Here is a 23,550-nt window from a genome sequence, read left to right as displayed (position 1 = left end):
GCACCAAGCAGGAGTACCCACTGCAGAAAGCCATGGTTTGGTGCCCAAGTTGTCGCCAGATAAACTTACCTGCTTCTAAAAATATACTGAGGGCTTCAGCACAGAAGCAATGTAATTCTATTTCGGGGACAAGAAATGACCGCAAGGCTGTGAACAAGCCAGTGGCTTTAATTAGGTGAGTCTGTACCTCACTCCCCGAGGGGCTTCCGCCAGGGGTTCTAGAGTGAGGTCCCTGAACAAGTAGCACCTCGTCACTGGTCAGACATGCAGACTTTGGGCCCCACCCCAGGCCTCCTGTATCAAAAGTTCTGGAGGTGGGGCCCAGAAATCTGCATGTAACAAGTCTTCCAGAACCCTCACACAGAATCCTCACCCAATTCCCTCACAAGATGCACGGGTGCTTTAGAGTAGAGAGAACAGTAAGGCTGGGCTCACATGCAGATGACTGAAGACCAGCTAGACTCACTCAGGAATGATTCCTGCACAAATGCCAATGAAGTATTTGTGGAATGAACGGACTGATGGGTAAATGAATGTTGTTTCTCCATTCCTCCATCCATCCTCCAGTTAAGCCTACGCGATTCAAGTTTGTGCCTCAAGAACAAATTTGGTCATGAAACTTCACGCAAATTCTTGAAACTGCAAATCTTAAATCCTCACAGCTACTGTATTAAATTCTGAGCACCACAATTTAAGAGGCTGATGTCTACAAAAGAAAAGAAATGGATGAAGACTCTGGAAAATCATGTTATTTAAGAAAATGGTGATGTTTAGCTGGGAGAAGTCCTAAAAGTGACCCCAAAATTTTTTCAGCACACAGGAGGAAGATAAATAAAACACATTTTGTGTAGCTTCAGAGGTCAGAACTAGGACCAAGGAGCTGATGGGAGATGAATTTTAATTCAGAAGTCAGCCATGAGCCGGACTGGGGGCCCCTCCTCTACTCATTCCCACACGTCTACATGTAACACCTCACACATGTGCCGCTGTGACACATCACACTCTGTTGTACTAGTTTTTGAAAATGTTTTTCTGGAGAAATTGTGTATGTTTTGGTTTTAGAAAGCAAGACAAAAGTAGTATAAAGATGTCAAGTATCCCTAAACTCACCTACAGTCTCAACACACTCCTGCTCAAGATGTAAGCAGGTTTTCCTCTTCCATCCTGTGGTTGCTCTGAACTTGGAAAAAGAAATGTGCCTGAAGTCAGTGGGGAAGAAAAGATGTGAAAATTGTCCAGAAAACTCTAAAAATAAAGGGGAAGAATAATGATGTCACATACACACATCTTCCAGGTAATTCTGACGCATGCTGGCATTTGAGAGCCGCTGTCCTGGCTGACTGGCACGTGTCTTCTACCCCGCCTGTTTACAAAAGCAAGACCCTCCCCATTACTGGGTGGCTGGGGTGGGTCCTTCAGGGATAGCAATTATTTTCCATTTCTTCTGAGGCACCTGCAGGTTTACAATTTCTCCAGGAGCTCTAAAAATCCTCTGCAGGCATTTCTTTCAGTCACCTCCCCAACCCCAGTGCTTATCATCCAATTCTACACAGGCAGTTAGACTGCAAGCTCCTTGGCCACGAGACAGACTCGCAGTTCATGCCTTCCATCTCCAAGACACCTGCTGTTGGCGGCTAAACACGCTCTGGTCTCTACCAGCCACCGAACAAGAATTCACTCCGCACCTTTCCCACCAGTTCAGCCTCCTAAGGCCGTGAGGGGTATCTGACAAACTTCAAGGCGTGTGTGTTTAACACAGGGGAAAACCGACTTCAATTTGAAAAAAATACGAGAAACCAACCAACCAACCAACCAAACGTAGCATGGATCTTGGTCGGCAGGAATCAGTAACACAGCTCCTTTATAACAAAGAGTACCCTTAATGTTCATCCTATCGACTTCACATTTGGAAATCAAGAGTGATAAAATGAAAAAAAAAAAAAACTTACTAGTAAGCACCACAGAACTGCTGGACTTAATCTCCATGCACAGACACACCATGAGGCCAGACTTACGAGAAGGAAAAAGATATTTCAAGATGCCTGGGGTGAGCTATTTTTCGTACCTTTTATATACCTGTTAACACAAAAGAGCTGAACCAAACCAGACTCAAAATGAAGCATTTAAATACAAGCATCACGTAGCAGTGGATTAGCTTCCCGCGGCCAGCAACAAATCACCACAATTTAGGTGTGCTCTCTACAGCCCTGTGGTTACAAGTCCACAATCAAGGAGTGGCAGGCCTGCACATCCTCCCTCCAGGCCTCCCTGGGCTGTGGCTGCACCTGGTCTCCAGCCTCGGGGTCCCTCTGCCCTGCCTCCTCTTGTCCTCTGCTCTGGCGTCTCCTATAAGGACCCTGCCTCCGGTCCTAGGACCCAAACAGATAACCCGGGATGCCCTTCTCCCCACACGCCCCTAACTCCATTCCATCTGTACAGACCCCTTTTCCAGACAAGGTGCCATTCACAAGCCCACGGGGGAGCGGCAGGGGACCCACCTTTCTGGGGCTGTGGTTAGCACCACATAAAGCGGGCACGGTTAGTGAGAGAGCAGGTCGTGAGAACAGACCTTCCGTCAGGCAGAGGCTGATGTCTGTGTTGGTTGGTGGGGTTCTCGTCTCTTATGATCAGTGTATTTCCTTCGGAGCTCTAGCTTCCTCAGTGTGTTTTCATTTGCATTAGAAACATTTTAAGAGAAGAGAAGCACTTTCAGTAATACTTCAAAAAAAAAGACCCAGAGAGAAGGGGTGGGGTAAGGACGTAGGGAGTGGGGCGGCGAGAGGGCGGGCCCGCTAGGCGGGCGGCGTCTTGCGCTGCTTTACGCACACTGCAGCTTCACTCATGTGCTCGACAAGTGAGAACTGAGTGAGTACCTACTGGCTGCAAGCAACGGTGCGACACACACTCAGACACCAGGTGGGAGGGGCAGCCCTGTGGGCGGGGAGGCCTCGCTTCTCGGCGAGACAGACTGTTTCACGCTTTACAACGAGGAGTCAGCGTGGGGGGCGCTTCCTCTACGGAGCACCTGCTTAAATGCTGCCATTTTATGTTTCAACAGAACCTAGACCACAGGGTTGGACACAGGCACACTCCTCAGCCACAGAGGAAACATCCCATGAGGGTGGGGGGTACAGCTCAGCGGTAGAGTGCCTGCTTAGCATGCATGCACAAGGTCCTGGGTTCAATCCCCAGTCCCTCCATTAAAAAAATAATAATAAAAAAATGCTCAAAACAATCAATAATTGTATCTTCATGTGTACAATTATTGTACACATGAAAATATAATTCGAAAAGATACACGCACCCCAATGTTCATAGCAGCACTATTTACAAAAGCCAAGACATGGAAACAACCCAAATGTCCACTGATGGATGACTGGATAAAGAAGTCGTGGTATATTTATACAATGGAATACTACTCAGCCATAAAAAACAAAACAATGCCATTTGCAGCAACATGGATGGACCTGGAGATAGTCATTCTAAATAAAATAAGCTAGAAAGAGAAAGAAAAATACCGTATGATACCGCTTACATGTGGAATCTAAAAAAAAAGATACAAATGAACTTACCTGCAAAACAGAAAGAGACTCACAAACATAGAGAACACACTTATGGTTACAAGAGGGCAAAGCGGGTGGGAAGGGATAAATTGGGAATTTGAAATTTGCATCTCTTGGGGAGTGATGGAAATGTTAATTATCTTGATTGTGGTGGTGGTTTCAATGGTGTACACATCTATCAATACTCACCAAATTGTTCATCTCAAATATGTGTCGTTTACTGTACAGGAATCATACCATAATAAACGTGTTAAAAATTGTACATTTATATGGGGTAAGGGAAGTCGATTTGCCATCATTGGAATAAAAATTCTAAGTGAATGAAGTATTGTGAAAATAATTAAATCTTTTTTAAAAGGGAAATTTTTTTCTGTCTTGTCTGAGTAGATGTCTTTATTTTTCCCTTTTTATGTCCCTCCACAGAATGGGGAATCTGTCTGGAAACTAACTTATATTTTCTGTTTTCAAAATTGCCTCTATACTGTTCTTTCAAGTATAATGTTCTTTTTCCTGATGATACTGAGGAGTTTGTCAGGCTATTACAGTTCTGCTTGTAACTGCACTAAAAATGGTAATTAATTCTGAAAGATATATTAAAGAGATTGACTCTCCCTCTTCCATTTACTCTGTTTCATTTTATGCTCATCATTGTATCTATTCATGGATAGAAATGATTTAACTTTTGATCAAGAAGTAAGCATGTGGAGGAAATTTTCTAAGGCTAATCTGACTTCTCAGTACAACTGAATAATTAATACTTACATAAGGTTGACCTTTATAAAATGAAAGTTTGGGTTTTATGCATAGCATTCAGAAGAAGAGAGCAGGTCAGATTTGATTTCTCACCCAAATTTAACCATATCTCTTTTTCTCTCCATTGATCTATTGTGGTAGTTTGCAAAATTGGCACAAAACGTTCTCCTCCGTGTATCCACACTCGCAATTACCTTCCTCTCATCTAAAGGTGGACTGGTTTTCCATCCTTTGAATTCAGGCTGACTTCATGTCTTGCTCTGGCAAATGGCCTAGTAGCAAACACGACTGAAGCAGAACCTTAGACTGTGACGGCACATCAAGGCTTGTCATCTCTTGTTGCTTTTTAAATGTCGCCACCATATATACGAGCCCGGATTACCTTCCGAGAGGAAGAGAGACAGTGTGGAGAGGGGAAAAAATCCCACGCAGAGGGACACGTGGATATGCATTTCCTCGGCCACTATGCCAAGACCATCCTCAAGTCACCTTGACGAGAATCCTTTCTATCGCAAAGAGTAGCGTCAAAGCCGCACGTTCCCTGGACAGAAAACCCACGCAGCAGTGAGTTGTGATGCACTCTAGGTTTATCAGACGCTTCTCTGTGGGTGCAGCCAGCTTGCCCTGCTCAAGGGCTGCACGGGACCCTTCTTCCCAGGAGCTCACGGCCCGTTATGAAACCCTAGGCCACATGGTCTTGTTGTGGCTGACTGACACACCATAAAGATGTGCACATTTCAGGTTAAAAGTTGGCATCCATTACATTTTCCTTCCAGTTTGCTCCCACGCCAGTTAGCAACTGAGCTAGTCTCAGTTCTTCCCCAAGATGCATGAAGGTGTGAAAGACTAAAGCTGGGAAAGACTTCGGCAAGTTACGCTCTCCCGGGACCTCAGCGCCCTGAAGGGTGAAGCGATGTGGCGCCAGCACCGCCCTCCTAGGACGGCGTGGGGGCTCGGTGAGTTACTGCAGGCAGTCTGAACGGCGTCCACACGCAGGAGGGACCCAGTGAGTGCTGAAGGGTTGGGGGCAGCCTTGACTGGTATCACCAGGAAACCTCCCGACTAGCGAACACAAGCGAAGCAAACGGCCAGCACCACCAGCGTCTGGAGCACGTCTGCGCTCACCAGCAGGCGACGAGGGGCAAGTGGTCTCCCCGCCACAGGCTTCTGTCCTGTCACAGGTGGAACAGGGCGGTGGAGGTGCGAGTGGTTCTCCAGCTGTACCTTCGCAGAAGTTTGTGTTCCTGTCCCTCTGGGCTTCTGCCGCTGCAGGACTTCCCCAATGGTCCACCAAGAGATGGGCCTTCTGTCTCGCAGGGAGAACCATCAAAGGTTTTCTTCCCTTGGTAAAACTGGAGCTCAAACAACTTCCCTTAAATAGTTACTCAAAGGGCACAGGAAGCAGATGGTTGGGTGTGAGTTCCAACTCAGTGGCTCAGGAAACAATCATGGGAAAATTAAGGTAAAATCCGGAGATGTGGATTTTTCTGTTGGATTCCAGACAAGGAAGCTTTGGGGAGGTGACTGCGGGCAGCGTGGTTACGCTAATGACCAGCCAGGCGTATCTGCGGTGGAGCCCCAATCAGTCTGAACATCAGCTTTATTCCCTCCTCCTCTCTTTCATTTTTCCCTTCCACTGTCCCCTCCTCCCACGTTCCTGGTAGACATGGCAGCTCTGAGCAGCCGGCACTGCCTTCTGGCTCAGGTCAGGATTCTGGGCACTTGCCTGCTGCCTTCACTACTGTCTTGCCCTCTGCTTCCGCAACTTGCTGCCTCTTCCGAACTGAGAGGAGGGCCGTGCAAACTAACAGCATCATCGTGCCTTCGCAATGATCCGAGTGTGCCTGGTGCTGCTGTCAAGACTGGGAAGGGAGATTTTTATTGATCCGGGGGACCGGACACGAAGCAGTGTGTGAGCCAGGAGGGACGTGTGGTTGACTGTCCCTGCTCTGGCCCAGCAGGACTCCTCTCAGGGGTGGAAGGGTAGGAGGAAGGGGCAGCGCTCTGCCCCCTTCTCCCCAGGCTGCCGGCCAAGAGCCCTGTACCTGGACCTGCGGGGCCCGATTTTCAACTTCATGTTTCACGGCTCACTTGCTGAGGGAGTTTCCAGCTTGAGGAAAGGAAGCCTGACAGACCTGTGGATGCTTTAAGAAATGTAAGCGACACAAAGCTGGTTTCTGAGGTAACACGTGGCCACGAACACCAAGTTGATAAGACCTGGAGAGCAAAGCCCAGTTTGAACGGCCTTCAGAGGCTTGTGATGTTTAAAGCCTCTCGGGAGTGGTCCAGGGGCACCAGGGTCCCTCGGGAGCTTGTTAGAAGGGCACGGCTCCTGGGCCCCACGCCAGCCTGCTGAGTCAGGACGGTGGGGGTGACACCCACAGTCAGAGGGTCAGACCAGCCCTGCAAGGGACTCTGACGCACACTCAAGTCTAAGGATTCCTGTTTCAGAGTCTGGATTCATTCCTCCTGCTGCTTCTCTGCACTCGCCACTCTCCAGCCCTGAAAAGTCCTGCCTCAACTTTCAGGGTCACCCGGCCAAGCCCAGAAAGATGCTGGTGGAGCCCCGCCATCCTCAGGCTGGGTCAGTGCCTCTGCTGGGCAGTCACAGAGCGCCCAGCCTGGATGTCTCACGTGGCCGTGGTGGAACCACCTGCACCGCAACTGTCTAGTTGCCCGCCTGCCTTAGCACCTGCCATCAGCTGACGGCAGGGTTTGTTTTTTAAAACCCAGCAATTTAAAAACACTGAAAAGACAGTCACCCCAAGAATTGTTCTGTTAAAAAAAAAGAATTCTGGATTTTCTTCTCAGAGGAAGAAGCGTGTCAACTGACCCCTGGGTTTCAGTTCTCTCACGAACTGAACCTCAGTCTCTTCCTCTGTAAAATGGGGAGATGATCTTTCTGCAGCAGTTCTGAAAGTTAGAAATCACGGATAGCAGTACCACGTACATAACAGGCACTACATAAATGATGACTGGTGCTACTACTCACCAGTTAGAACTTATTTACTACGTAGTTGAAAGCAATTTATTTGATTCTTTAAAAAAAATTAGGACTGTGGTTTCCCTCAAATCCCCAATTTCCTATAGGATTTTAATAAAAAATGCCTTTATGTTTCAAAATACAAATCTTTCAGTTAGGTTCTGATGGAAAGATTATCTAGAATCTGTACGTGGACTCTAAATTACCTGAGTGCCTTTTATAGATTCAAATTGCAGGCAAACACAGAGACTCTGTGTGTGGAGGCCTGTGCTGATGAGACAGAGGGAGGGATAAAGGGGGGGCTGTTCTAACATAAATTTGCTTCATTTTCTGTAAGCCCTTCTAACATAGCAATTTCCCAGACATCTGGGACTTGCTCTCTGTGTTGAAGCTATCAGTCACAACTAATGGCAGGTGAAAACAAAATGACGTTTTGGTCTTTTCCTGAGAGTTGTTCTAAAGAAAATGACTTCTTGCAAATCTGCCTGGTGACCCCCAAAGTGAAGCTAAAAAAGGGTCATGAAGTGAGTTCTGAATAAACACTCTAGAAACTGGTGGCTGGCATAATGGAAACTTAAAGTACATACGCAGTATCCCTGAACGGAGAGGAAGTTCAGCAGGAAGCCTCTGGTCTTCTGCTTTTCAACCGTGCTGTGTTGTGCCCGCACCTGTGATCAGCCAGGTGCGCAGGCCGGAGCGGGCTGGACGGCATTCTCTCTCCTGAGAATGTGTGTTTGGGACTGAGTGGCAGTCACGGGTCAGCGGAGGCTGGTTTCACCCACAGGGGAGACGCAGTGCACTCAGACTGTACGCGGTCTTCTGCTCAGCATTTAGATCTGTGCAGAGCGAGCCCGTCCACACAGGAGACTGGGGCCCGGCTGAAGGCACCGTCCTGCTCACGATCCAAATGGCCTTCCAGGTCCCAGGGAGGCCCCCGTACCCGCTCCTTTTCCAGGCCTCAGGTTCCTCATGATACCTCTCTGCTGGCTCACTACTTCTCCGTTTTGCTTACAGCTGCTCTGAGGCTGATAAACCAGAGAAGCCATGATGTGTTAGCCATCAATGCACCCGAGGGTGTTGACACTTAGGAATCAGGTCAGTTTTAAGGAAGTGGGTGTCTTTACCTCTGTGTACAACTATCACACATACAGTCTATAGCATATACAGATACATAACAAGAAGACCCTGGCACTGAAGCTGGTTGTTCAAATCATCCCTATCCATCGGGCTGACACTACTTACATTCAAAGGAGCGCGGGAACCAGAGCAGGTGCTAGGTTGCCACTCTTTAGTTTTGAAAAGTAACAGAAAACCTTAAAAGCTCCACACAAAAACGACCAGAGCTGATAGAAGAATTCGGCAAGGTAGCAGGATACAAGATTAACATACAGAAATCAGTCGCATTTCTTTAACAATGAAATATCAGAAGAAGAAAGTAAAGAAACAACCCCTTTTAAAATTGCATCCAACAAAATAAAATGCTTAGGAATAAATCTGACCAAGGAGGTGAAACACTAATACATGGAAAAGTACAAAACATTGATTAAATAAATTACAGAAGGGTTAAAGAAGTGGAAGGCTATCCTGTGCTCTTGGATTGGAACAATCAATATATTGTTAAAATGGCCACACTGCCCAAGGCAATCTACAGATTTAATGCGAACTCCTATCAAATTACTCAGGACATTTTGAACAGAACTGGAAGAAACAATCCTAAGATTTATATGGAACCACAAAAGACCTCGAATTGCCAAAACATTACTGAAGAAAAAGAACAAAGCTGGAGGAATAATCCTCCCAGACTTCAGACAATACTACAGAGCTACAGTCATCAAAACAGCATGGTATTGGTACAAAAACAGACATATGGATCAAAGGAACAGAATAGAGAGCCCAGGAATGAACCCACAGACCTATAATCAATTAATCTTTGACAAAGGAGGCAAGAATATGCCATAGAGAAAAGAGAGTCTTTTCAGCAAGTGATGTTGGAAAAACCAGACAGCAGCATGTAAATCAATGAAGTTAGAACACTCCCTCACTCCATACACATAAATAAACTCAAAATGGCTTAAAGACTTAAACATAAGACAAGACACCATAAACCTCCTAGAAGAAAATAGGCAAAACATTCTCTGACATAAATCTTAGCAATGTTCTCCTAGTGCAGTCTACCCAGGCAATAGAAATAAAAGCAAAATAAAGAAATGGGACCTAATTAAACTTAAAAGCTTTTGCACAGCAAAGAAAACCATAAGCAAAACAAAATAAAAACCTAAAGAATGGGAGAAAATATTTGCAAATGATGCAACTGACAAAGGTTTAATTTCCAGAACATATAAACAGCTCATACAACTTAACAACAAAACAGAACAAAACAAAACAAAAAACCCAATCCAAAAATGGGCACAAGATCTAAACAAGAAATTCTCCAATGAAGACATACAAATGGCCAATAGGCACATGAAAAATGCTTAATATCATGAATTATCAAGCGAGAAATGCAAATCAAAACTACAATGATGTATCACCTCACACCAGTCAGAATGACCATCATTCAAAAGTCCATGAACAATAAATACTGGAGAGGGTGTGGAAAAAAGGGAACCCTCCTACACTGCTGGTGGGAATGCAGTTATTATGGGAAAACAGTATGGAGATTCCTCAAAAAACTAAAAATAGACTTACTCTATGATCCAGCAATCCCACTCCTGAGCATCTATCTGGAGGGAGCTCCAGATATTCATAGCAGCACTCTACACAACAGCCAAGACATGGACACAACCTAAATGTCCATCAACAGATGACTGGATAAAGAAGCTGTGGTATATTTATACAGTGGAATATTATTTACACTCAGTCATAAAATGAATAAAATAATGCCATTTGCAGCAACATGAATGGACCTGGAGATTGTCATTCTCAGTGAAGTAAGTTAGAAAGAGAAAGAAAAATACCATATGATATCACTCATACGTGGAATCTAAGAAAAAGACAAGAAAAAAGAGGACACTAATGAAGTCATCTACAAAACAGAAACAGACTCACAGACATAGTAAACAATCTTATAGTTACCAGGGAAAGGAAGTGGGAAGGGATAAAACTGGGAGTTTGAGATTTGCAAATATTAACCACTATATTTAAAAATCAGATAAAAAACAAATTCCTTCCGTACAGCCCTGTATTCAATATCTTATAATAACTTTTAATGAAAAAGAACATGAAAACGAATATAAACGCATATGCATGACCGCTGTACACCAGAAAGTGACACGTTGTAACTAACTGTACTTCAACTTAAAAAAAACAAGTGGAATGGGAATTCAAAATTGTAGAACAGATAAACAAGAGAATACTGTACAGCACAGGGAAATACACACAAGATCTTACGGCAGCTCACAGAGAAAGGAATATGACAATGAAATATATATGTTCATGCATAATTGAAAAATTGTGCTCTACACTGGAATTTGACACAACATTGTAAAATGATTATAAATCAGTAAAAAATGTTAAAAAAAAAACAAGTGGAGTTATCCAGCAGGTTACCAGTGGGAAAGGTATGGAAATCAGCCTTCTGTGCCCCTATGTCCACAGCTGAAGGACTAGGAGGCAGTCAAGCACTGGGGATGCTATTTACTTCGACAACAATGTATAAAAACTACGTTCAAGGGGGAGCGTTTGGGAAGGAGGGTCGGGTGGCCAGTAAGTGCTCTGATTTGGGGACAGAGGGTGAAATTTCATGTAAGTTTCTGTCCTTTAATTCATTGAAGTTGTCCTCTCTCCCCAACATGCGAAGTCAAACATCAGGATGAGAAGAGGCAGGATTGGAGGCAGAGTAAACAGGAGACAACCAGGGCCACACAGCACGGTCTGAAGACACAGCCACAAACCTCAGTTCACTTAGGTCCCCGCTGTCAGAGGTCAGGGGCAGGCGTGGACCAAACCTGGCAAGCCCCCCTAATTTGTAAGGCTTGTGAGCTAGCAGTGGTTTTTACATTTTTAAGTGGTTCAGAATAAAATCAGAATCATCACATTTTGCGACACCTGGAAAGTATACGGGATTCAATCTTTAGTCTCCAAAACTAAGGTTTGCTAGAACCCAGCGGGCCCCTTTGTTTACACTTTCATGCTACAAACAGAGTTGAGTAGTTGCAACCAAGACCGCAGGCTGGCGAAACCTGGAGTATTTACTCTCCAGCCCTTTACAGAAGAGTGCGTGGACTCTGCCGCGGAGACACGGTTGGCCTTCTTCGGAGCACTCCTCCACTGTCAAGTCTCAGGATCCCGGGGGGCAGGTCTCATTGCTGCCGTTCACCCAGCACGCAGCACAGGCTTCGCATGGAGCTGCAGCTTCAGTCTGTCTGTCCGGTGATTGCACGGTGAACCGCTACTTCCGGGGCGTTCTGCTCGTCAGACGGATACGAAGACATGTGATATAGTGACCCTGCCTTTAGGTTTAAATTTAACCAGGGACACTGAACGTACAAGTGTGTGCATGGTTCTCAATGACTACACATGTGTGTGTACACAGGCATATGCATATACACATATACATATGTATTTATTTAATATATGTGTATCTTCTAAGACTAAAGTTGGAAGGAAGCAATGTGAAAGAAACTTACCCACAGTGAAGTGCAAATTGAGTTCAAAGTAAGTGAGTTCAAAACCAGTTTCAAAGACTAAGGCTGGCTCCCCTGGCAATTCACTGGTCCTCCTGACCTCGGCTTCCTCGTCCATAAAATGGGGGTAGTGCCAACCTCGCCAGGTTCCTGTGAGGCTAACGTAAGAGGACGACGTGAACTTCCCAGTTGAGTGAGGGCAGTGGATAAGTGAGAGTCTCCACGTTTTGAGAATTCAGGGAGCCTGTGAGTCAGGGCCTGACCGTCATGAACAGAACTGGGGGCTGGCCTGCCTGTAAAGAACGAGTTTCTGGATCGGAGAGGGAAGGCCGGCATCGGGAAGCACGTGGTACCCACACAGGAAAACGGGACGAGGTTCACGTGCAGGGAAAAGTGAGAAAGACACAGATGGGGAGGAACGGCAAGCTATGCACAGCCTGGCGCTGAGGTTTGACTCTTAGGTGAAAATGACAGAGCTGTGCCACAGACTCTGAAAATTCCTCCGCGTTACCGTGTTCCCAGCGTGGGCTTGTAGCTTCTTCCGAGTTCTAGACTCTCGCTGTTTGGGTGCAGCTCCCCGACTGTCCTTGCTGGGCCCAGTCATGATTTTAATTAAGACCCCCAGGGAAACCTGTGCTTTCCTTGCAATTCCCATTTTGTGGTCACTTCCAAAGTACTTTCTGGAGACAACCACCTTCCAGTCCTAGACTCTGCATGCAGTTTGGGAAGGAGAAATAGGAACTGGAGGGTTGTTCTGCAGATCTTTCAAGCTGAGCGAGAGAAACGTTGACTCAAGCATTGTCTTGTGCAGGTGGCTTAGGCTCCAAGGGGTTCGGCGCCTGCGGACTCCTGATGTCTGTCTGTGACACGTATCAGAGCCTGCAGACGGCCTGAGAAAACACATCCACGATGCCAAAAATACTCCCCAACCCAGCCTGACTGCAGGCTGTCAGAATGCTGCAGTCTGGCTTTTACACTTCCTGCTGATACTTGGGCATTTTCGTAAGTATAATGCTTATTATTATTATTATTATTTTTTTTTTTTGGTTTTTCCTTATCTAAGCAGACTGTGCGGACTCAGGCCTGAAGAGGGCTGACTCCGGAAAGGATGCTTGACGTGGCCGGCCATCTCTCAGTCGTTCTGGGTACGTCACTGAGCCCCAGTGCTTGTTTGGGGAGCTGGCTTTGAGTCTGGCCTCAGACACACAGGACGCAGGCGAGCTCTCCTGGACAGATGCTCACCGTGGCTGCTGCTCCTCCCGGCCTGGCCGTGCCCATGGCTTTCCCGGCAGAAAGTTATCACCAGCTCACCAACCTCAACTGACAGGCCAGTGTGCTACCTCATTTTACAGGGTTTCAGTCTGAAACGGGAGACGTGACAACGAAACAGAGGCTCTGGTCTTCTGACTCAGGGAAAACTGTATTCTGACCACACTGTGCAGCCGCCTTTCTAAACACTCAAGGCTCCCCTGGACCCAGTGTTTAATGAGGAGCTCCCAGTCAGAATGGGCCTCATCTTTGTACTGAACCCCGGCCATTCCCCAAGTGACCAGGACCTCGGGTGGGAGTGAGGTATGCTGGCCACCTGACCAAGTTTATCAGACCAGCCAGGGACTAACTGTCTTCTGTTCCTATTTTCAGGGTTCAGTCAACACAGCTGTCCAGACTAATGAGCAGGTGTGGAAGGCTGTGTACAAACATGGCCATGTTTGTGGCCCAGGAACGTTCTTCCTCCGGGACCCGCCTGCAGGTTTCCGTGCACCCTGGGGATCTGGCCAGTCTTTCGGAACACTGCCTTTTGCCAATAAGCAAAGGGAAAACTATCCTGGGTTAACGCACTCACATGAAGTCTAAGGCGGTAAGCGTCAGCCTCCAGGACCCGCTCGGGCTGGGCACTCGTGGAACCGCAACCACCTGCGACTGCAGGGACGTAGTGCAAGAGAGCCGACCCAGACGGAGCAGAGGGGAGAAGCAGGGAGCCACCAGCCTGATACCCTGACTCAGCTTCCCGCAGTACCTCTGTGCACCCACCCTGTCCACGGAACAGAGAGAGTAGCACTCCCGCAGGCGAGGCGGCAGAGCATCCCAGACGCCCTCTGCGGAAGCCGTGATGTGTGTTTAAGTTAATACCATTCTTGTTCTAACTTTGTGCTTTCCGCGATCCTCTTCCCTCACTAGCAACTTCCAAGTGGTTCTGCACCCCAAGGTCTGCAGACCCCGTGGGGAGCGTCTCACTGCTGGGACGCGGTGTGGCCTTGGGCCCGAGGGCAGCACGCTGGCTGGGAGTCTGGGTAGCATGGGGTCGCCTCTGCAGGCGCCACCAGTCCCAGCCCTGCTCACCTTGCAGCTTCCCCCAGGCGGAAGTGAATGAAAGTCGTTCAGTCCAGAAGAGGGTAAACACACCCAGCACCTGGGATCTCGGGCCTGTTTGACGCACCAGTGAGAACGGACGGGAAGCAGGGGCCCCGCAGAGCAGCTCTGCTTTAGACAGACTGCAACACTAAGGAGAGTGACTGCCCAGCCCAGAACCCATGGGAGGTGCCTCCTTCCTTCCCAGAACAGCAGGTGGAGATCCAGCGGAAAGCAGCTACCGGACAGAGGACAGAACGTGCCCCGGGAGCTCTGAAACAACCCAGCTCCGGGCCGAGCCATCTCATCAGCTGATGCGTCTGGTGTTTGAACTGTGTGTCCCTCTAGCGCGCCCGGGAAGGGGCGATGTCACATGTCTGGCGCTTTGCTGACACTCAGCAAACAATATTAATCCTGATCATGACTTACTTGAAGGCCCGCACAGGAAGCTCACCGGCAAGGTTTCACCCGTCCTCCCTGCCCGGAAGGGGCCATTTCACTTATCGAGACAACGGTGAGGGGCCTGGGGAGTGGACACATGCCGCTCTTGCCTGTCCTGGCGTCCCCGGGGATGAACTCGTGACGGTACAGAGACATGGCTTCCATTCCGGGCCGACTTCCTTCTGTCAGCCGTGCACACAGATGCCTGTTCTTCCCTCCTTTGGGCAAGAAACTCCTCATGTGCAAAGACCGAGTGGTTTACACCTGAGAACCTTCCCAGAAGCACCTCACAGAATGTGCCTCAGTGTTCCCCAGTCGCATTCAGCTTTCAGAACCCAGGAGTAGCTGGCTGACGGGAATGCCAGAGTGGCCCCCACACTTAAAGGACACATGGCAGTGGGAACAATAAGCTCAAACGGCCTGTTCTGAGCAGAAGACAATGGACCCGAAGCCAAGAAAGAATTAGCTGAACATGACTGCATGTCCACCCCTTTGCAGATTCTCCCCCTTGTTTCTGGACGCCTGAAACCTCAGACACTCTAAGAATCCAGTAATTTAGGTCCCATCGATGAACATTTACCAAACTCCCAGGCAGAACAAGGCATGGAGAGAAATTTGGACACAGGACTTCCCCAGAGGAATTCACAATTTGGGCAAATGAAGACATAAACATATGAAGAGAGAACACCTACTAAGAGGCACTAAGTACAAGTTCCCAGCCGTGGGTGTCAGTGGGCGGCAGGAACCCCTGGGTGTGGACGCGCACACTCTGCAGAGACTGGTCTGTGACGCGAGGCCAGGCCAGGCCAGGCCCGGGGACTCGCCCTGGGCTGACCCTGCAGCCAGGGAGAGGCTCACCTCCTCCAAGGATGCCGTAGGCCTCGGGGCCAAGTGAACCCCACGCGGTCCACCTAACTGCCGAAGGACCCTGCTCCAGGCTGCAAGCCAGTTTCTGACTGTATGCTCTTTTCGGGGGAGAGGTTGGAGTGGGACGTGGTCAAGAACTGTCGGCTTGTTCCCGGGGCTTGAATAAGCTCCCCTCCGACTTGCCCTCCATCACCGCTTCAGGACCGATTCTCCACCCCTCACCTTCCTGGGGGCCCAAGCTCTCAGCTGGCATCACACTGCCCGGCACGTGGCCGGCACGCCGCGCGCGGTCTGACGTTTCACAGCTCCTCTCAGGGATGCGCTGGGTCCCGTGCAAACCCCCCGCACACCCCCTCCCTGGACCAGGGCTGCACACCCCCTCCAGCTGCCCTGCTGGCTTGGGGCTGATGACCCACAGCGGCTCCCGGGGCCTCGACTCAGGGTGGGGTGACTCGGCAGCTCAGGTGGGCTCCCGGCGCTGCCAGGATTGGGGTGAGGCGGAAGCAGGTTCCAGCCAAGAGCCTGAGCATCCTTGCTCGGCTCCCGCGAGCTCCCGCAACTGTCCCGTGCACGAGAGTGCTCACCCCAGGCTCTCCTGCCAGGGAGCTTGACCTAAAGTTTAGAAGGCGATTTCTCGGGTACTTTCATTCTGGGGGAGGCAGGCTATTACCCACATTTTCTCAGTCTTGAAACTAAAGCTCACGGACGTGACGTCACCTCGGCAGTGGTAACAACAGCGCTTACTAACATCAGGGCTCCGTCTGGGCGTCGGCCTTTCATTCACTCACCTCCTCTCCCTGTGAGGCTGGGGCGAGGCTCCGGGCCGGGGCCTTTCCCCTGGGCAGGGATGACTCCAGTGGGAAGGAAGTATGGGACCTTCTCTTATTCAGCGGGGCAGGGAGGAGGGAGGCCACGCAGGACGCCGAGTCCTGGATGGCGGCTGAGAACGAACCTGAAGACTTCCTCGGACGGGGTCAGAGACCTGGCTTGAAGGGACAGGTGAGGCAAAACAGCAGGGTAACGTGCACAGAAAAGTGAGCTTTGTTCGGGGCGTTTCTGTTGAAATCTCTTTTATCAGTCTGATTTATCAACTAAGGTCAGGAGCTGCCATTTACAGAGAAGAGGGAGAGAATTTAATGGCCAACACAAAGACGGCTTATGTGCTGCTCTGAATCCTGCCTTCCCGTCACTGGGACCACCCAGATGACACAGGCGCTTCCCTCAGAGTGTGGCGGACTCCACGGGCAGAGCCTGCACAGCCGGAGTGCCCAGCGAGCCCAGGCCCCCCTTCCCGGCTGTGAGGCAGGCCGGCTTCCTCGATCACGCCCTCAGTCTCCTCCGTGCAGGAAGCGAGGGTAGCAGCAGAAGCCCCCTCCTCCGGCCGCAGCAGGACTCAGTCAGGCCCTTCAAGGAACCTGCTGGGGTGGCGTCGGGCACGTGCTGGTCCTGCCTGCCCGCCCCCGTCTGCACCGGGTGCTGCTGCAGGCCGGGTCCGCAGGGCTGAACCAGGGCGAGCTTCTGAGCTCACGTTGCTGACGTGCACTGCCCTCTCTTGTGAGTTTTTATTTCTGTCGGTAACAGGTGAAGCTTTTAACAGAATGACAGTGTTGATCTTGTCGCTTCTCCAGGGACAAGCCTCTGATGGTTTCCTGCTGTCTGCCAAAGAAAAGGCAGCCCTTCCGAGCCTGGTGCCAACTGCCCTCTCCAATGCTGCCCCGATATTTCTCCCTTTTTGGTTTTTTCCTGGGGCGGAGGGCGGAGGTAACTAGGTTTATTTATGTGTTGAAGTACAGTCAGTTTACAACGTTGTGTCAATTTCTGGTCCCTACTGTCCCAGTCACGCACATACATACATACGTATATTCATTTTCATGTTCTTTTTCATTAAAGGTTATTACAAGATATTGACTATAGTTCCCTGTGCTATATTTACTTCCATGGAGGTACCTGGGATTGAACCGAGGTCCTGTGCATGCAGGCACGCACCCTACCCCTGAACTACACCGTCCCCACTGTGGTATTTCTCCCTTTGGTTCTTGCTCTGCTCTTTCTGGTCAAACGTGAACTGCTGGTGCCCCGTGAGCATCCTCCTCCCACGCGCTCCGACCCCTCTGCTCAGCCTTCCCAACGCACAGGTGCCCTCCCTGCTCCTCTGCCTTCACCCCTGCCTCAGATGATGTGTCTGTCTAGCTACGTGGACCAGAGCAGCCACCCATCTAGGAAGTCCTGCTGCGGTCCCCGGCCCTTCCTCTGCCTTCCCCTTTCTTCTTTCTTCTGCATTTTACTCATTTATCTTTTGTGATGGGAATATATTCGTGCAGTTCACGATTTTAGAACCGCAAATGGAAACAGTTCCCTGACATCTTCATCCCCCAGACACCCAGGGCTCTGCCCCACAGGAGCTGATGTTCTCAGCGTGTCCTGACTCCTGGGAGAGTGGAGTCTTTTATGGATGTGTACGGTGTTTACAGATTCTGCTTTCTCCTTTTCTTACAAACAGGAGCATGCTGCACACACGGCGGAGTTCACACTGTGGGTCCTGCTCTCCATCTTGCTTTTTCTCACTTGAAACACCACGGAGGAGAACGCGTCTACGTCCTTTCACAAGGAGACGCCTCCTCCTCTTTACGACCGCACTGACTCCACGGTGTGCACGGAGTGTCATTTAGTCACCTGGCAGCCTCGCAGGTGTTTCCTGTGCTTCTACCGCTACACACAACGAGCAATGTGCCTTCTTCATTCTGTACCTACGTGACGTGTGCCAGTGTTCCCAGAACTGGACTTGATCGTCAAGGGACACGGGCAATTGTAACTGTGACAGACGCCCATCCTGGGAAGGTGTCAGCTACGCCCCCATGGGCACCCGTGACAGTGCCAGTGTCCTCGCACTCCTGACAGCAGGGAGGGTCGCCACGCTTGTGAGCCTTCTCCAATCCAAGAGACAAAATGAGGTCTCAGCCAGTTTAACTTGCCTGTGATTCTACACCTAGAGAAGCCAAGAGCATCGGCTAAGGAAAGAGGCTCAAGCTTCTCGTTTCCTTTTCAGTTGCAGTAACTTCAGAACCAGTAATAGCAGGTGGCAGTGCCGGGCTTTGTAGGTTCCCATTTTCAGGAACCAGCCACCGGCAGCTCTGTTTGCTACGGTGGTCACTTCTGATCAGACAAGACTGCTTCTGCCAGGTGACGTCGAGGGGCGGGGCTGAAGCCCTTCCGAGCGAGGTCTGCCCAGGGAGCTCGTTCATACTGCAAAGCGACTCAGGACCTGGTGAGCCCTGCTCTTGGGGATCCTGAGCCTGAGCTGCCTGCACAGAAGGAGCAGAGAGAAAGCGGCCCTGGCTTCTGAGGTCTCGTAAGGTGACGGCCGGGCCAGTGCAGGCGCTGCTGTCGTAACCAGAGCAAAGACCAGCCACCACCCACATCCTCTCAGACGGCCACTGAGACACCATCCTGCTTTCGGACCACGAGGTCCCAGCCTACCCCCTTAAGAAGCTTAAGAAGCTACGTAGTATGAGACGGTGTGGTTTAGCCATTAGGAGTCAGGGAGCTGAACAGGCCTGGGTTAATTAAGTTCTGGCTCCGTCTGTGATCAGCCTCCCACCACCCCACTCCCAGACTCATAAACCCGCTGGAAGTTCCCTCAAGGCAAAACGGCCTCCTGATGCCCTGAGACTCACAGACACCATTTACATAAATGTGGACGCTGTGCCCTAACACCCCTTAGTGACCCGCAGTTCCCGTTTCTGCATGTATGTCTGTTCACAAGCTTTTCATTTAGGGTCACAAGGTGGGAAAGGAATGAGAAGCCTGCTGTGGTTATTTTCCTAAAAGTGTCCCTTAATTTCATGGGAATATATGCTGTGGCCTCTCCAGCCTATGGAAGGAGGGTTCCACGAATGGGGCTGCATGTGGTGACCCTGAGCCTGCGAGCGGCCCCTTGCTTGGCTCTCAGCGCTGTGAACGAGTGTGAGAGTCTGACCCACGTGTCTTCGTACAACACAGGCCACTTACAGAAATCATAACTGTCAGCACATTAAATATACTTATTTGACTACACGTTCAAACACACTCTACCTCAAAATCTCTACGAGCACTGCATTTAAAGTTCAATCCTCAGTTTTTTGTGTGTTGTACCATCCTCTGGGAACTTAGCAAAAAAAAAAAAAAAAAAACCCCAATGTGACTGGAATGGTCATTTAGTGACCTCCCACATCTAGCCGTCACTGCACTGAGTATTTTGATCAACCTGCATTTATGAACGTTTTTCTCTGACTTAATCTGTAAGAAAGCCAAAGGGACGACAAGTGTCCAAGAAGCTGTGCTGCAGGGATGTGTCAGTCACCTGGCACAGCTGCCTGTTCAACACCCCAGACTTCTCAGAGAAGAGGAGAATCCACGAGCTAACAGTCGGTTTTTCTAAAAGTCTGAATAATCACGGAGAAAGTTAGCACACTTCCTCGTGTGCTTACGCAGGAGCTAACACTCACAGATCAGGAGGGAACTCCAGAGACTCCAGAAGGCTCTGCAGCCTCCGCCTTGATTGTGCAGCCTTTGCTCAAACAGGCAGTCCCATCTGGACTGCGGGGCTGGGGGCCGGGCAGGGCCCTGCGGGCCCCCTGCTGCAAAGGGGAGGCTGCTCTGCTGCCAGCTGTCGGCCTGGGTTCCGAGGGCCCCATCTGGGCCCCCAGAGGCCTCTCTCAGAGAATTCAGTATCCCGTCTGCAAGACTGTGCCTCTCTCCCCAAGCCATTTTTTTTCTCCTAAAACATTTACTCAGTTTTCTTATGATTTGATCAGCGTAATCCCTTACTACAATTACTTGAACCAAGAAGGCCTGGGATGAGAGAACCAAATGCAACATGGATTGGAAGATCTGAATGTCCACGGGCTGCAGAGACATGTCTTGGCTCTCAAGGGCTCAGCTAGGGCCCCATGAACAGGGACAAGTAACCTGTGACCTTGGACACAGTACCCAGCATGGCCTGTGTGCTGTGCCCCACGTGGGCACACAGACAATGACAAGGCTGGTGTGACTCTGCACACTCACCCTCACCACCTCCCCAGCCTTGTCTTGGTCCTGTCTCTGCTGCACCCTCGACTCCAACACCTCGTCCTCCTTCAGTGTCCAGCACTAGCCTCACTTCCTCTCAGCACAGTCTCATACTGTTTCCTCCACCGGGCTGAGCTTTCTCGTCCTTCTCGCTGGGTCAGTACAAAATTATCCTTCAGGTCTCAAGACCATCGTCACTTCCTCGGGAACTCTTTCCAGATCCCCCATCTACATCAATCTCCCACTGGAGGCTCCCGAAATACCAACACTCACCTTCGAAGCCATTTACCCAATTGTGATTTTCTGTTTTTGTGTGGTCATCAGACTAAGAGTTCCTTCTCTGTAAGCACCATAGCTTCTTTTTCTGACCAGTAAATCCCTAGGGTCTAGCAGAGGGCCTGACTCCTAAAACATACTCAACAGGACATAAACTGAATGTCACTGACAACAGATACTAATTATGGAAGGAAAACAGCTTCCCAAATTGTGGTCATAATTCCCCCACCAGTCGACTAATGAGGTACTGGAGACTACGTTTCCTTGGTCCGTAATATTCTTACCCTCTGAATACAAATAATAACAGTGCTCAAAGGATGTGCCAAGAACAAAATAACAGATGTGACTGTTAACTTCTAGGGATTACTTTAAAAGCTATTTGAAATGCTTCAGATTTCTTGGACAAACTCTACTACCTGTATATTAGCGGCTGAGAATTTGAGCTGCATAGACTAATTTCTCAATTCCACTCTATTGGTTGCTATCTGTATATTTGGGAATAATTGATAGATAAGCATATTTGTAATTAGTTATAGTTTTAAAAGGCTCATTTACTTTTTTAAAATTATTTTTTCTTCCACTTTTATCAAGATATAATTGACATACAGCTCTGTATATGTTTAAGGTGTACAGCATAATGATTTGACTTACACACGTCATGAAAAATTTATAAGTTTAGCGAACATTCATCATCTCATACAGATATGAAACTACAGAAAGAGAAATAACTTTTTTTTCCCTTATGATGAGAACTCTTAGGATTTACTCTTTTTTTTTTTAATGGAGGTACTGGGGATTGAACCTAGGGCCTTGTGCACGCTAAGCATGTGCTCTACCACCGAGTTATACCCTCCCCGAGTTATACCCTCCCCACCCAGTTTACTTTTAACAGCTTTCACTTATAACACCATAACTTACACTTATCATCTTGTACATTACATTTCTAGTACTTATTTATCTTATAAATGGAAGTTTGTACCTTTGACCACCGCCCTCCAATTCAACCTCCCTGCAACTCCTGCCTCTGGTAACCACAAATCTGATCTCTTTTTCTATAAGCTTGTTTGTTTGTTTGTTTCAGAGGTGTAACTGACCTACAACACGATGTTAGCTTCTGTTATGCAACAGAAGTGATCTGATATTTCTATACGTTTCAAAGTGATCATCACGGTAAGTCTAATCACCATCTGTCACCACACAAAGATATCACATAGTTATTGACTATATTCCTCCCACGGTACATTTCATACCCAGTGACTCATTCATTCTGCAACCAGAAGGTTGCATGTCTCAATCTCCCTCACCTATCTCTTTCCTCTCCTCACCTCCCTCCCTTCTGGCTACCACTTCTTTGTTCTCTGAATCAATGACTCTGTTTCTGTTTTGTTATGTTGTTCACTTGTTTTGTTTTTAGATTCCACATATAAGCAAAATCATTCAGTATTTATCTTTCTCTGTCTGACTTATTTCACTTAACATAATATCCTCTAGGTCCATCCACATTGCTGCAAATGGCAAGATTTTACTCTTTTTTTTTGCTGAGTATATCTAGCAAGCTATCACATCTTTATCTGTTCATCTACTGATGGGCACTTAGGTTGCTTCCATATCTTGGCTACTGTAAATGATGCCGCTATGAACATAGGGGTGCATGTAACTTTTCAAAATAGTGTTTTGTTTTCTCTGGATAAATATTCAGGAGTGAAGTTGCTGGATTGTATGGTAGTTCTATTTTTAATTTTTTGAGGACTCTCCATATACTTTTGATACTGTGTCTGGTGTTAAATGCAGAAATGTAGGTATTCATTAATTTAATAAGAACACAGTACTCTGTAGTTTATAATGAACTTTCACAGACATGAGTATGGTCCCACTTAACATACGAGAGAAGGGGCTCCTGTTCATGTTAAGTGAGTGAGTTGCCCGAGGTCACAGACCTAGTGAATGAAGAACTAATACCTGAACAGAGACTCTCTGATTTGAGTTTAATGCTCAGTTCCAACCCCTTGGGCCATTTCCACCACCGGCCAGTTCCTTAGCAGCTCCCCCCTCATTGTGGCTGCACACGATTTAGAGGTGATAGGTTTCCTTTCCAGCTACCGAGTGTCGAGTTCTCTGGGCAGCACGTTTCTGCCTTTGCATTGTCTGAGGTTGGGCTTTAGAGTCTTTCTGAAGTCCTTTTAACGCCCACCTGAGGTCCAGGTGATTTTGGCCAAATGCTATCAACCACAGCGACCTCAAACACAATAGTCACTACCACTGTGAAGTGCCGAGTGCTGCTCTGGTTCACATGCTGTCCTGGATCCTCTATATGTAGCTTTTACAACAATCTTGCAAAATGGTTATGATTATCTCCATTTTACAGTACAGAAATGGCCTTGCCCAAGGCCAGACTGCTTGAACCAGAAGTAAGAATCAAAACCAAGTCTGTCTGATATACAAACAGCACATACAACTGCATAACAACAACAACAACAAAACCCAGTCCAAAAATGGGCAGAAGACCTAAATGAGCAATCTTCCAATGAAGACATACAAATGACCAACTGGTACATAAAAAAAGGCTCAATATCATTGCTTATCAGAGAAACGCCAATCAAAACTACCATGTGGCATTACCTCACACCAGTCAGAATGGCTGTCATTT

General features: G+C 48.4%; 1 protein-coding gene across 12 annotated transcripts in view; it reads right to left on the bottom strand.

Moving 5' to 3' along the window:
• The window catches only part of CHRM3 (cholinergic receptor muscarinic 3), a 469,218-nt gene that overhangs the window by 40,128 nt on the left and 405,540 nt on the right, over positions 1-23,550 (bottom strand). The window contains exon 1 of one of the 12 annotated variants that reach the window (XM_032491937.1): positions 2,570-2,590. The exons of the other annotated variants lie outside the window; for them this stretch is intronic. The gene's annotated coding sequence lies outside the window, so the exon portion shown is untranslated. Of the gene's footprint in view, positions 1-2,569; positions 2,591-23,550 lie in introns of those variants that run through there. 12 annotated transcript variants of the gene reach the window in all.

Source organism: Camelus ferus, chromosome 11, assembly GCF_009834535.1.
Source record: "Camelus ferus isolate YT-003-E chromosome 11, BCGSAC_Cfer_1.0, whole genome shotgun sequence".
Taxonomy (NCBI): Eukaryota; Metazoa; Chordata; class Mammalia; order Artiodactyla; family Camelidae; genus Camelus; species Camelus ferus.
The sequence above is the reverse complement of the archived record's forward strand: the minus strand, read 5'-3'. Positions and strand labels throughout refer to the sequence as shown.